At 47.4% G+C, this 14283-nt stretch overlaps 1 long non-coding RNA gene across 5 annotated transcripts; it reads right to left on the bottom strand.

Annotated features, from left to right (window-relative positions):
• Positions 1–1199: 1199 nt before the first annotated feature.
• LOC144282562 (uncharacterized) lies at positions 1200–14042 on the bottom strand. 5 transcript variants are annotated; one of them, XR_013351055.1, is made up of 6 exons: positions 13934–14042; positions 12827–13034; positions 5183–5284; positions 4252–4344; positions 3749–3848; positions 1200–1698 (listed from the first exon to the last, which is right to left on the bottom strand). It is a non-coding gene; the product is annotated as an uncharacterized LOC144282562 (long non-coding RNA). The 5 variants fall into 5 exon arrangements; XR_013351056.1 differs by having other exon boundaries at positions 3761–3848; XR_013351057.1 differs by having other exon boundaries at positions 12827–13021; positions 13920–14029.
• Between the last annotated feature and the right edge of the window lie 241 nt (positions 14043–14283).

The following is a 14283-nucleotide window of genomic DNA, read 5'->3' as shown; positions in this document are numbered from 1 at the left end:
TTTCATTGCATCAGAATATAACCTGGTATGTTCCTGAAATTTGGCAATACGTATCAAAAGCCTTAAAAGTAAATTTTCCCTTTGGCCTAGGAATTACCATAAAGAAATAATTGGCATGTTTACAAAAGTGTGCATTCGAGGATGTTCGACTCAGGATTGTGGATGATAGTGAAGCACCGACTGGGATTGGGTTCAGTAAATTACACTGTGGTACGATGAGTAAGTGGCTGAGCGCATTCATACCTTTGCTCCTCACTCAGTAACTTCTCTGTGCCTCAGTTTCCCCTTACTGGTAAACTGAGGATAATTTTATAGCATCTGCCTCATTAAGTCCCAGAATTAAATGGGTTGCTCTTGTGTAAGCCTGCTGACTCTATGTGCCAGCTGCTGTTATCATTACTTTTCTTTCCGTGATACTACACGGCCATTAACTATGTTGTAGACAACTTTGTAAATACCTAATTCGCGTATATATAGGCAAAGGAAGCACACCAAACAGACCAAATGTGAACGGTGCTGATTTCTGGGTGACCTTTATTTCTTCTTAATCGTTTTCAATATCCTACAAATTTCCACCATAACAATACTTTTGCTTTTAATCCGAAATTTAAAAACAAATACAAATCCATGTTTAAACAAGCACGTTCGGATGTAGGCCTGTTGCACACTCCCTTGTCTGACAGGGCCGGGGTGGGGTGGAACACCCTTCCTGCTCCTTTGTTAAAGTCTTGAGTTTCACCCCACCTTGCAGCTGGTAGCCTCGCCTCTTCCTTTCCCTGGCCCAAGGCTGGGCTCCTTTCTGGTCCCGGAGGAGCCCCTAAGGCTGGCAGGATTCTGGGTCCCACGTGGGAAGGAAGGGGAGCTGGAAGCAGGTATCTTTAGGGTGGGAATGGGGTGACTGGAGCCACCACTGGTTTCTGCACGCTATGCGGTGGAAGTCTGAGAAGGCTGTAGGGGCTTCCGCTGGAGCAGGGCCTGGGGTTACATTTGAGTTTCAAATGTTGAAAACACCCATTTTCCCCTTGCCTTGGTGAACAGCAAGACGCATTAGGCAGGTAGCATTCATCCCCACCTCTAGCTTTGGCAACCAGGGCAAGGTCTTTAAATGATTTGGCACCCTGTGCTTGCTGGGTGGCCCCGAATTGCCAAATGATGGCTTTGTTCACACCTCCCAGAGGGGAATGGCAGGTGAGAGAGGCCTGAAATCCTAATGGTTAAGGGAGGCCGCAGGATGAACACATAAAACAGGTTTTTCCCTTTCTCCTTGGCTGAAAGCAAGGCAAATTTGGGTGAGTCTAGGTCTCTGAGTCACCGATGGGCTTGGTTTCAGTCTTTCCTGAGGCTTCTTAGTGTTTTTTGCCTCTGGTTTCTGGAACCTGGCAAAACTGTGGGTGTTTCACGAAACTTGCTGACTGGTAAACAGCTAAACAAGTGGTTGAGGGGATGAGGAAAGGAATGAGCAGGTGGACGGTGGATCTGCTGCAGACCCGGGAGCTGGAGGCAGACCCCTGAACTCCTTCCTCTTCTCCCTCCTCTAAACTTGCTGGAAGGGAGGCATGCAGCCCCTCTCGCAGTCCCAAGGCTCTTGTCACAATTTCTCCCGCTCTCTACACCGAAGCTGAGCCAACAGCAGGCTCAGCTAATCTGGAGGCAGCTGAACGTCAGTAATTTGGTCCAAATAAGGCAGGTTGTTAATAGCTGTGGGTTAAAAAGGTGTTTTCCCGGTCAAGTCTCTGGGAGAAGGGCAACTAGCCAAATTTCCAAAGCAAGTCCTAAATCCTGGGTGTTGGTGTAAATAAAGCTGGGGTTCATAGAAATCTAGGTAGACGAATGGTGGGGAGCTGTCATTGGATATCAGGGGCAACCTGGCGTTTAGGACTAGAGAAACCAGTTTCTGGAGATCTTTGCGACTGGTCAAGAGTTTATTTACAGATGAGAGGCAGAAGCAACTGGGTGTCAGAGCACTAACCCAGCCTCAGGGGAATGGAGCACAAGGGAGAAACCACTGCTCAGGGCAGGCTGGTTCCAGAAGGACTCAGGGTCCAACCGACGGGGGCCCCATTCTCCCCACCAAGGGCTGCCACCACCTGGGTGATTCCAGGTGCAGGGCAGAGACCCCAGAGGCCAGCAGCTGAGATTTTTACATTCTCCTGCGGGGATCTAGGTCATTATTATCTCCCCAGTCTTTAAACATTCCCCCTCCACTGGTTCCCTCTTCCTCTGAGTACCAACATGCCCCAGGCGCTCTTACCGTAAAATAAAAAAAAAACACATCTGAAATTGCTCTCACCTTGAACTACCAGCACTCAGTTTCCTCTCTGATTACCAAAATTCTCAAAAAAGACCTCTCTACTCAGTGTCCTCCACTTCCTGTTAACTAGCTCATTCCTTAAATTTTTAGAATATAACTTCCTCTGATGCTTCTTTACTGAAATTACCACCCAAGGTCACCATGCCTTCTAAGTCCCCAAATCAGTCATCTCTGCTCAGTTCTTTTTTTTTTTTTTTTTTTTAAGAGGGAGAGTGAGCACATGTGGGAGCAGGGGTAGTGAGGGGCAGAGGGCAAGAGAGAGAGAGAGTCCCAAGCAGGCTCCATGCCCAGCACAGGCCCAACACGGGGCTCCATCCCATGACCCCGGGATCATGAGCTGAGCCAAAATCAAGAGTCAGACCTTAACCGACTGAGACACTCAGGCAGCCCATCTCTGCTCAGTCCTTATCCTTCTTGACTTTTTGGTAACATTTAACACCGATGACCACTGCTATCATTGAAACTGTTTTCTTTTTTTACTTCGGGGGCATCTTGGTATCTCGATTTCTCCTCCACGTCCTCTAACTTCTCTCCTCTCACACCTAACTCTGGGAAACAAACAAAGGGTAGTGGAAAGGGAGGTGGGCAGGGGGTTGGGGTGACTGGGTGATGGGCACTGAGGGGGAGCACTTGACGGGATGAGCACTGGGTCATATGCTATATGTTGGCAAATTGAACTCCAATTAAAGAAATAATTAAATAAATAATGTCTCTCCTCTCCCTGCAGAGTGCAGACATTAGTAGGACAGTGTGGCACAGTGGTCACAAGTCTATACATCGTGCCTGGCACATTGTAAGCACCCCCCCCCCCCAAATGTAGCCGATGGGAGAAGAGCTTGCTTCCTCATGCCCCTGCCTCCTCAGAACTCTCATCCACTCCGGGGGTTTCCTCCTGGGCAGCACCCCGAATGCCCCCCTACTGTAGCACCTCCCGCATCCCAGGCACTGAAATCTGTTATGGCAGGAGGGGCCTGTTTCCCCCATGGGTCTGAAAACTGCACAAGGGAAAGACCTCGTCTTTGTTACTTTTTCAGCCTCAGTGAGTAGCACTGTGTGGAGTTCCAGTTCTCATGTGTTTGCTTGTCTCTAGAAGGACCTCTGCATAACCAAAATGTGTGTTTTCAGAAGGCCTTTGCTTTCAAAGCTACAGATTTACGTTCCTAACTGCCTGCTGGACAACTTCATGTAATGTCTCAGTTTAACTAAAACCAAACTCGTGGTTCAGGATTGTCATTCTCCCAGAGAGACTCAAAGTCACAATGTGACCACTGCCTTCTCTCCATCGTCCATCGCCCCTGACATTCAGAGCCTCCAATTCTGGGCTATCCTACTTCCCTACTCCTTTATCTAACCTGCCTTTTCTATTCCCAGAAGCCCCTGCTGGCCAAGGCCCTCCTACCCAGACTGATAGGGTGGCCTCCTAATTGGACTCCTTACCTTGCGACTCACCTCACTCTGCTTCATCAGAGCATTTGGGGGCCACGTCAACCCGAGAGCTCCATTTTTGTTCTGTTACTTCTGCATCCTCAATTAACCCCTAATAGAATTCAGGGAGTAATAGAGTCAGGGTGGGCCTCTGGCCTCCCTTCCCGTCTTCCTGTTCCATTCCTCCCAACACAAAGACTGGGTGACCTCCTTTCCCTAAAGACAGCAGGCATTCCCACCTCTGCGCCTTTCACTTGGAGCATCTTGACTTTCCTCCTAACAAGTTCCTAGCAATCACCCAGGTAGGAGCCACCTGCTGCAGGCTGCCTTCTCCTATTTCCTGCGGCTAGAGGTGACACTTCCTTGATCTCCTCAAACGTTTAATTTGTGCCTCCCAACATGAATGAGAGTTGATATGTCAGTTTCTGTCTCATCCTTCCTTGATGGAAGGGGCAGTAGCCCTAGAACTTTTGCACATTTTAGGGGATATTCATTTGCATGAATGGATGAATCACCTTATCAAAACTTTGTACTCAAGAGATCTGTGATCTCCACAGTGACCATCACCAGCTCATTTCCACTCTAGTGAAGTCCGTGATAGTTGGTCCCTAAAGAAAAAAAGATTCCATTAGAGTTAGGCTCTGGGGAAGCGTATACAGCCTAAAAAATGAGTCCAATTGGGGCACCTGGGTGGCTCAGTGGTTGAGCATCTGCCTTCAGCTCAGGTTGTGATCCCAGGGTCCTGGGATCGAGTCCCACATCGGGCTGCCTGCAGGGAGCCTGCTTCTCCCTCTGCATGTGTCTCTGCCTCTCTCTGTGTGTCTCTCATGAATAAATAAATAAAATCTTTAAGAAGATGAGTCAAATTAATGAACGAGCCATTCCTCGAACATGGGAATTATTGAGGGCCAATGAAAGGAAGGGTAGGGGTATTTTGTGGGAACAGAGGACCAGGTGAGACCCATATGGAGTTTTTCTGGAGATCTAGGCTCAACTTGAAACTTCGCGCATGGCTCAGATTCACCACCATCCAGTCCTTGGGCCCCTAGCTGGAACAGCCTTGGGACCGTAATTAGGAGTTCCTTTCTCTCCTGTTTGTACCCTTGTTTCTTTTCTCTTTTTCAGTCTCTCAGCCTATCCCATAACCCATTTCTGTAACATCTTAGCTCTAGAACTTAGTATTTCTCAGAAACTAAGGGATAAAGAAGAAAACAAGATAAGCATCAGATATTTTGATTCCACCTAGCTCAAATGCCGGGCCTCGATACCAGAGAGCATTAGAGGCATTTGGTCAGAGGCCCTGGCCAATTCAGAATAGCTGCAGGGATCTTCAGGAGATGGGAGGACTAGAATTAACCTATATTTAGTGGAGTTTTATAGGTAGTGATTAAACACTTGTTAAAAAGCAATTATTAACTGATTGCATACCTGTGAGGGATTACATACCCTTCCAAGAGTGTGGTCTGAAGAGTAGTGGCATCACATTTCCAGGATCTTGCTGGAAATCTAGAACCTGAGGTCCCCGTTTTAGGTCTACTGCATCAGAATCTGCAATTTAGCATGATCCTGTCATGATTTGGGTCCACATCAAAGTTTAAGAAGCACTGCCATAGGTATTTTATACTGACCTCTTAAAAACATGTTCTAAGAGCCAGAATTATAAAAGCTGTCAGCCACCTACCATACTGCAGAGACTCACTTGCCTTTTTCTGAAAGGGTTGAAATGGTGGGAGGTATCACCGTGGAAGATGTTGTTATCAAACTGTCCATTCCTCCCAGTACACCTATGGTCACCTCCCTTCCTGGCTCAAATCAAGGGACTATTGTGATTTAAGAGGCTGCTGGCATGGAGGTGGCGGGAAAGAAGGGGAGAAGTTGAAGGGTCTATGGAGAGGCCAGTTCTCCCCACAACTATGCCCATACTCTGTGGATTGACTCCCACCACTCCCACCATGGCCAGAGAGGTCAGAGCATCTAGAAGCCTTAGAAGCCTGGATGTTTCCTAAAGAACTGCCAGCCCAGCTGGCTTAAGAGAAAGGTGGCCTCAAACCTGGAAACAATTGAAATATCCATCAGCAAATGAATGGTGGAGCAAACAAATTGTGGTATAGCCATATGAGAGGATACTACTCGGCAATAAAAAGGAATGAATTCTTGATAAATTCAGCAACATGGATAAATCTCAAAATAATTGTTCTGAAAGCAGAGAGAGAGAGAGAGAGAGATGGAGAGAGAGGGAGATACTCGTACAATTGCATTTATATAAAACTCTAAAAACTGTGATGTAGTCTATGGTGACAGCTGATCAGTGGATCCTGAGAATGAGGGGTGAGCAAGCAAGGGCAGGAGAGTGGGATTACAAAGTGAGCATGAGGAAAGTTTTGGGGGTGATAGACACGTTTTCTCTCCTGATTTTCGTGATGGTTTCCTGAATGTATGTACGTGTCAAAATCTACCCAATTGTACACTTGAGGATATGTGGCTTATGGTGCTTCAGTCATACGTCAGTAACCCTGAGGGGAGGCTGCTGGTCAGGGTAACCAAGAGCCAGGAAAGACTGATGAGAAGGATCATGGACAGAGGGAGGCCTGGAGCCAGGGCGAGGCAGAAACCAGAGGTAAGGCGGATTCTGGTACCCTCCAGCCCCCACGGTAGGACGGTGGCCTGCCTCGTTGGGCCCCTCCGTAGGCGTGGCACACTAGAAGGGAACTCAGCTCGGGGAGCCATCCAGGCCCTCGCTCATCCTTGGTCCAAAGGATTCTTCCCAGAACCAGTGGCAGGCTGGCTCCCAGGAACATAAGATAGAGGGAACCCCTACTTCCAAACCGGCCCTGAAATAGACTTTGCTCATCAGAGAAACAAAATACAATGGGGGTCTGTCCATTCTTTTTTCTTTTTAAAGATTTTATTTATTTATTCACGAGAGATACAGATAGAGAGAGAGAGAGAGAGAGAGAGAGGCAGAGACACAGGCAGAGGAGAAGCAGGCTCTCTGAGGGGAGCCCAATACAGGAATACAGGGTCGATCCTGGACCCCAGGGTCACCACCTGAGCCACCCAGGTGTCTGGGCCTGTCCATTCCGAGCTATACCTGGCTCTGTTTTCTGAGCCAAAGTCAGATGGCTTTCTGGCCGAAGAGTGAGAGAGACATTGCTCACCAGCACAGTGGCCCCGTGGTGGGGGCACCCGGTGTGGTGGAGGGGAGGAACAGAGGGTAATCTGGGGTTCGGGACCTTCTTGAGCTTGGCATGCACTCACCACATGGCAGGCAGGGCTGCCTCCCAACACTTTGACCTCGGAGGTTATCCTAGAGTTAAATGGCTTAACGGTGACCATGTTCGACATCAGTGACTACCACTTACTATGTGACCACTGATTGTGTGACATTGTTTATAAAGGGCAGCCCTGACACAACCCCTTCCAGTTGGATTTAACCGGCCATACAAGCTGACTTTCTTTTTAGGGCCACCTCTTTCAGATAATCAGCAATAGATAATCTCCAGAGCTAGAAGCCTGTGAGGAAGCTGCATTTTTTTCAGGGGCTCTGATGTGATCTTTCTTCTACAGAAGGGGGAGGAGAAGCAGTGACATGCCCCTTCAGGAAAGGCTGCCTAGAGAGGTGGTGTCACGGCCACTCACATGGCCTGCTTGAAGACAGATTCCTACTCTGGCTTCCTAGCTTTAAAATTAAGGTATGATTTACATATGGTAAAATTCACCCTATGTGCCTAGTTCAGTGGGTTTTGATGAACATATGGATTTGTGCAACCGCCACCACAATGAAGATATAGAAGAGCTCCATCTTTTCCAGAATTGCCCCCATGCCCCTCTGTAGACAACCCCTCTGCCCCCACCCCCCCATCCCTGGCAGCCACTGATTTGTTTTCTGTCCCTATGGTTTTTCCTTTACAAAAACATCACATAAATATCATATAAATGGAAGCACACAGTATGTAGAATTTTGAGTCTGGCTCCTTTCCTGCAGCATGATGTTTCTGAGGGTCATCACGTTGTAGCACGTGTCAGTACTTCGTTACTTATTATTGCTGAGTCATAGTTCATCGTAGACTTTGTTCGCCCCTTCCTAGTAGAAGGACATTTGGGGTGTTTCCAACGTTGGGTGATTTTTAATAAAGCAGCCATAAACATTTGTATAAAGGTTGTATGTGAACATAGATATTTATTTCAGTTAGGAGTGGGGTTATCAGGTCAGATGGTTTATAAGAAACCACAAAATTGTTTTCCAGAGTGATTGTGCCCTTTTATATTCCCACCAGCAGAATATGAGAGTTCCAGTAGCTTCACAGTCTCACCACTGCTTGGTATTGTTAGTTTGATTTTTTAAGTCATTTTCTCTCACATTTTTTAGAAGAGCTTATTTGTTTATTTATTTATCACCAGGGGAGAGGAGGAGAGGAGCAGAGAGAGAGGAACAAGCAGATCCCATATTGAGCAAGGTCCCCAATGCAGGACTTGATCTTACAACCTGAGCCAAAACCAAGAGTCAGACGCTTAACCTACTGAGCCTGCCAGGTGCCCTTTGTTTTTTTTTTTTTTTTTTTTAATGTTTTACTTATTCATATAGACACACAGAGAGAGGCAGAGACACAGGCAGAGGGAACCCGATGTGGGACTCGATCTCAGGACCCCAGGATCATGACCTGAGCCAAAGGCAGACGCTCAACCGCAGAGTCACCCAGATGCCCCTTGCTTTTAAAGCCGTTCTAATAGGTGTGTGGTGGTACTTCGCTGTGGTTTAATTTGCATTTCTCTAATAACAGATGATGCTGAGCAGTTTTCCATGGGCCTGTGTGCCATCCACCTTGCTTATCAGGTGACCTTTTCAAATGTTTTGCTCTAGCTTCACTTGCTGGAGTGAGGCTGAAGCTCCTCAGACACCAGGCTGTTCCCCTTGCATCTGCCTCCACAAGCAGCTTTAGAAACTGGGGGGGGGGGGGAACAGTGCCCCCTGAGAAACTGGGGGAGAGGGGAAGAGTGGATAACAAAGATCAGTGCAGGGGCGCCCGCGGGGCTCAGTTTGTTAAGCGTCTGCCTTTGGCTCAGGTCATGATCCCGGGGTCCCGGGATCGAGCCCTGCATCGGACTCCCTGTTCGGCGGGGAGCCTGCTTCTCCCTCTGTTCCTCCCCCTGCTCGTGCCCTCTGTGTCTTCAAACAAACAAATAAACAAACCCCCAAATCAGCGTAATGCTGCCAAAAGAAGGGGTGTTCCAGTACGTTGTAGAGAGGCAGGGTGAGGGAGGCCTGGGTGGCTCAGCGGTTGAGCGTCTGCCTTTGGCTCAGGGCCTGACCCCCAGGGTCCGGGATCGAGTCCCACATCGGGCTCCCTGTGGGGAGTCTGCTTCTCCCTCTGCCTCTCGTGTATAAACAAATAAAATCTTTAAAAGGGGGGGTGGGTGGGCAGAGTAAGTGTTTCCTCACCTGAGGAGGACGGGAAGGGGGAAGGAAGGCCTGGCTCTCTTGCAGGAGGGCCTAAGGCACGCTACCTCCAGCCTGGGGGGGGCGGGGGGGAGAAAGATCCCGCTCTTCTAGAAGCCTGCTCGGTGAGGTAGCGCTTCCCGGGGCCTCTCTGGAGAAGTGGGAGGCCAGGGACGATGGGCGCCGACGCAGAGTCACACACACACAAGTGTGGCTGTGAATGCGAGACTGTGGCTACGAACCACTTTGCGCCTCGTGTATTTAGCTTCTCGTCAAGGTTCCGGAGGGATCTTTCCAGGAACCTGCTCCCTCTGCGGATACGAGGTGCGGGCCTGGGCCCTGCTGAGGCCGAGGCCGCCCGCTCAGCGTTTGCCTCAGGTTGGTCAGGAAACGTCCTCAGGTGCTGCCCCTCGCTCTCCCCGGGGCCTGGGAGCGCTGGCGGGAGGAGGAGGACGACGGTCGGCCGCCCTGGGGGCGCTGGTGGCGTGGCTGGAGCTCGGGGCCGGAAGGCCGGCTGGGGAGGCAGCAGCAGCTTTCCACCACACACATCCCAAAACATCACTTCAAAGCGGACGTGATGTGGGATACAGTCATTCCAGCAACAGGGCCAAGGAGAGACACCCCGGACACCCCTCCAGTGGGATTGCAGCAACGCGGTGCCTCGCCCTTGGCCATCAGGTGTCCAGCAGTCACCATGCACCCACCCTAAGCTCCAGGGCAAGGGCCGGGAAGCGGTTCTTTTCTGCTTTCCCCGCTCCCACCCGGCAGGTCTGATGCTGACAGTGATGGGTGAGGCCGGGGAGCAGCAGCGAGAATGCCAGGGCCCAACGCCCCGGATAGGAAGCACGAAGGGGTTTCATTACTTGGCTCTCCCTGAGGCTCTTTAGAAAACAATCATCCCTTTAAGCGACCAGCCTTCAGGCCAGCCCCGCTAGGCCTCAGGAGGGGTGGCTCCTTTCTTTTCCTCAGGAGGGTCGTCTGGGTGAAGCACTTGGGGCCAGACATTGCTTTCCCTTTCAAGGTCTTATTCTGAAGGCTTACAGATGTTTATCTGCAGGCTCGGAGATGTTCGAGTTTCTTTTTTTTTTTTTTTTTTAATTTTTTATTTATTTATGATAGTCACAGAGAGACAGAGAGAGAGAGGCAGAGACACAGGCAGAGGGAGAAGCAGGCTCCATGCACCAGGAGCCCGATGTGGGACTCGATCCCGGGTCTCCAGAATCGCGCCCTGGGCCAAAGGCAGGCGCCTAACCGCTGCGCCACCCAGGGATCCCATGTTCGAGTTTCAAATACTTCTCTTTGCTCAGTGAACGATTCCCGCCCCCTCCATCCTTTCCATGAACTCGTATGAAAGAAGACATGTGCCTTCCCTTTCTGCCTCGAATGTCCGTAGAGGACAGAGGTGGTTCTGTTCTTGGGGACAGAGGACAGCCACTCACTCCCTTTAAGTGGGTGGTGGTTTGACTCAGGGCACCCGGGTGTGACCAAGCGAGTTCATCGGAACCCGGGGCATCACCTGGTGGTTCCTGTTTCACTGGCGAAAGATCTGGACCGGAAGAGGCCTGGCCCTGAGGCTTGCTCCCCAGAGAGCGCTTGCTTCACGCAGCACAATCTTTCTTCAAACTTGCACAGCTTTGAGTCCTCGCCGACCCAGAGTCTCAAGCAGATTCAATGGGGCAGAGAATTGCTAGAGAATTTACTACTCTATCGAGGGCTTCAAACTTCAGCTATTAATTTTTGCACGTTGTTTACTCACTGGTACAACATAGAAGTTTTGTTCATTGATTTCCATAAGTATTTATTAGAGTAACTTCGCTCTTGTTATAAATCGTCTAGATTTATGAATTGGTGTAGTCCATTCTTAATCATACCCCGCAGAGCCCAAGAGTCCTGAAGAAATAATTATTATATATGTTCAGTTCTTAGATGCCCTTGAATCAAGTGCTCTCACTGCACAGATAAAATGTGAGCCCAGGGAGGTTTGGTAGCTGTCCTGTTTTCTCCTTGAACTATGCGTAAGTGGCCTGCTGGATTTTTTTCCCCTTTCTGTTCCCAAAGAACTCTTATTTTCTGGCATAGAGAGGAAGATAGAGCCAAAGAGTTAATTAAGAGGAGAAACACTAGGAAAATGTAAAGAACTTAGTGTGAAAAAAACAAAAAAAAGGAACTTGGTGTGAAGAGGGAGATTTTAAGGATTGGCAAAGAAGGCCTTCTTAACACAAAATAATACATACCCGTGGAAGAAAAATGATAAGCTTTAGAAAAGCAAATTGTAGAAGATAAAAAAGTCACCATATCTCAGCCTCCGGTTCTGAGATAATCACTGTGAATATCTTTGATGTATCCTCTTCCTGAGAGTGTTGAAATGTGAGTCTGTGCATTTACGTGTGTACATGTGTGTTTACAGGATTTTATTTTTACCAAAAAGGTATACCTTTCATGTTTTTCAACTTGCTCTTAAAATTTTATATTTTAAGTTTTTTGATTCCAGTTAGTTAACATACAGTGTGATATTAGTTTCAGCTGAACAATATAATGATTCAAGACTCCATACAATACTCGGTTCTGGTCACAACAAGAGCACTCCTTAATCCCCATCACCTATTTCACCCAACCCCTCACCCCTCTCCCCTCGGCTAACCATCAGTTTGTTCACTCAAGAGTCTGTTTCTTGGTTTCTCTCTCTGTCTCTTTTATTTCCCCTTTGTTCACTTGTTTTGTTTCTTAAATTCCACACACGAGTGAAATCATATGGTATTTGCCTTTGTAACTTGCTTTTTATAAAAAAAAAATTTGATTCTGTTATCACAATCCTTCATTTCAGTATGTACTAAAACAGCATCATGAGAACCAAAATTTACCCAACTAATTCCTTCTTAAGTAGGTCTTTCACATCGAATGAATTGGTCAACTAACAAGTTCTAACTGATTCTGGCACCAAAGTTCAGAAAAGATCTTTTTGAGTTAGGAAGAAGTTAGATATAAGGCCACAGGCTGGGGAGAGAATAACTATGTAGGGTGGGGGAAAGACACATTGACTAACGTGCTGAGGACCTAACAAAAATTAGGATGAGTATAATGGACATCAGGTAATGGATCTAAATAATTAATGATGTCAAAGAAAAATATTGTTTTGAAGCTGGGTATTCTTCTCTTTCCTTTTTTCAAGGTGCATAACCTTTTGAGTCTCGGTTTCTTAATCTGTAAAATGCAAATAACTGTTTCTATATCAAGGAGTAACTAGGAACACAAAATAGGGTGTTATAAAATACCTTAAAGAAAGCCTGTCATAGAGTAGAATATGTGTTCAATATTTCTTAACTTCTTGCTCCACTTCTGTGTTGTGTGATGGGAAACTGGGAAGAGTTGGCCCCCTACCTTGGAGCAGATGCATGTGCTGTGTTGCTCTGGTAACACAGCTGCCAGATGTTTGTAAAGGTGGTCGGAAGTTAGTGAGTTCCATGGAGGAGATTTTTCAAGTTAAATGCAACTTTTATGGGCCTGTGGCTTTTAAGAATTTTTTCTCTGTTGCCAGTCTAGTTGGCGGGCATGGTAACATGGTGGTTCTCAGGGTGTGGTCCCCAGACAGCTGCAGCAACATTGCCTGGGAACTTTTTAGAAATGCAAATTCTCAGGCCCCACCTCAGACTTACCGTATGAGAAAATCTGGGGGTGGATCCAGCAATCTGTGTTTTCACCAGTCCTGTAGGTGATTTCAATGTGTGCTAATGGCTGAATAGCTAGTGTTGCAAGAGTCCTGGGAACTGAGACTCCTAGGTCAAGTATATACCCTAGCTCTCCAGTTCACTGTGGGATCTTCAGCAAGTGACTTTACTTCTTTTTTTTTTCTTTCTTTCTTTCCTTTTAAAAAAATATTTTATTTAAATTCAGTTTGCCAACTTATAACACCCAGTACTCATTTCATCATCTCTTTATTTCTTTAATGCTACATTTCCTCATCTAGAAAATGGGAAAAAAATATATCCCTGCCATCTCAAATGACTGTTTCATAGACAATGAATTTAGGAGGATGAAAGCTATTCAGATAATGTATTATATAAATGGAAGGTATACTTATTATTCCCTGTCCTCAGGCAGGGCACTGTAGAAAGCATCCCCATTTAAAGAAAAATGGTTCTATTTTTTATTGACCATGCAAAGAAGAGTCTGTGCCTTTCATGAAAAATCTTGGAAGCTTTCACAACCCTCACAGTGTTTTCTCCTGTGTCGATCTAAATCAACTTGTGCATGCACCTCCCTCCGGTGTCTCAAAGATGTTCTGATGATGAGATCATCCAATGGGCATGAAAATTTTGTGGCAAAGTAAAACGTCCGCAAGAGAGGTAACATTTGTTATTCGTTCTCCTTTCTCAGACTTTGGGGAAAATGGGGAACAGTGGGTCACTGCCCTGTGGCTGCCACCTTCTCATCTACCTGAAGAGGATTATTAAGATGTCCTTCAGGAGATCCCTGAGTGGCTCAGCGGTTTAGCGCCTGCCTTCCGTCCAGGGTGTGATCCCGGAGTCCCGGGATCGAGTCCCACATCGGGCTCCCTGCATGGAGCCTGCTTCTCCCTCTGCCTGTGTCTCTGCCTCTCTCTCTCTCTCTCAGTCTGTGTCTCTCATGAATAAATAAATAAAATATTAAAAAAAAAAAAGATGTCCTTCAGATCTTCTGACTTTTCCGGATGAATAGTTCTGCTTTCTCCCCCCAACCCCCCCACCCCGCCCCAAGGCCTTTCTGTACTCCCAATTAGTCACCTTCGCTTAAGTTCTCTGAGCTCTTTCCATGAGACAGCCTCTCATGAATGTGCTGCCCAGGCTCTTGAGTTCTGGAGTGCAGGAATAGACATAGAACCCAGGTCACCACCAGAGAGTGCTAAGAGCGTGGCTGCATGGTTCTAGAACACCTGCCTCCACAATCACAGGGCTCCGCTGATGCCTCAGAACAAGGCCATGGCCCCCAACACAGCTCAGTTGCTCTTCATTTTTATGCTAGTTTACCTAATCATTCATGTTTTATTTTTCATTTCCCTTAGGATGCCATCTTTTATTTGTGCCCAATGATTCTGCTATTCCCCTGACACCTTTGATTTCTCTAATAAAAACAA

This window comes from Canis aureus, chromosome 13 (assembly GCF_053574225.1).
Source record: "Canis aureus isolate CA01 chromosome 13, VMU_Caureus_v.1.0, whole genome shotgun sequence".
Classification (NCBI taxonomy): domain Eukaryota; kingdom Metazoa; phylum Chordata; class Mammalia; order Carnivora; family Canidae; genus Canis; species Canis aureus.
This window is presented reverse-complemented; position numbering and strand designations above follow the sequence as displayed.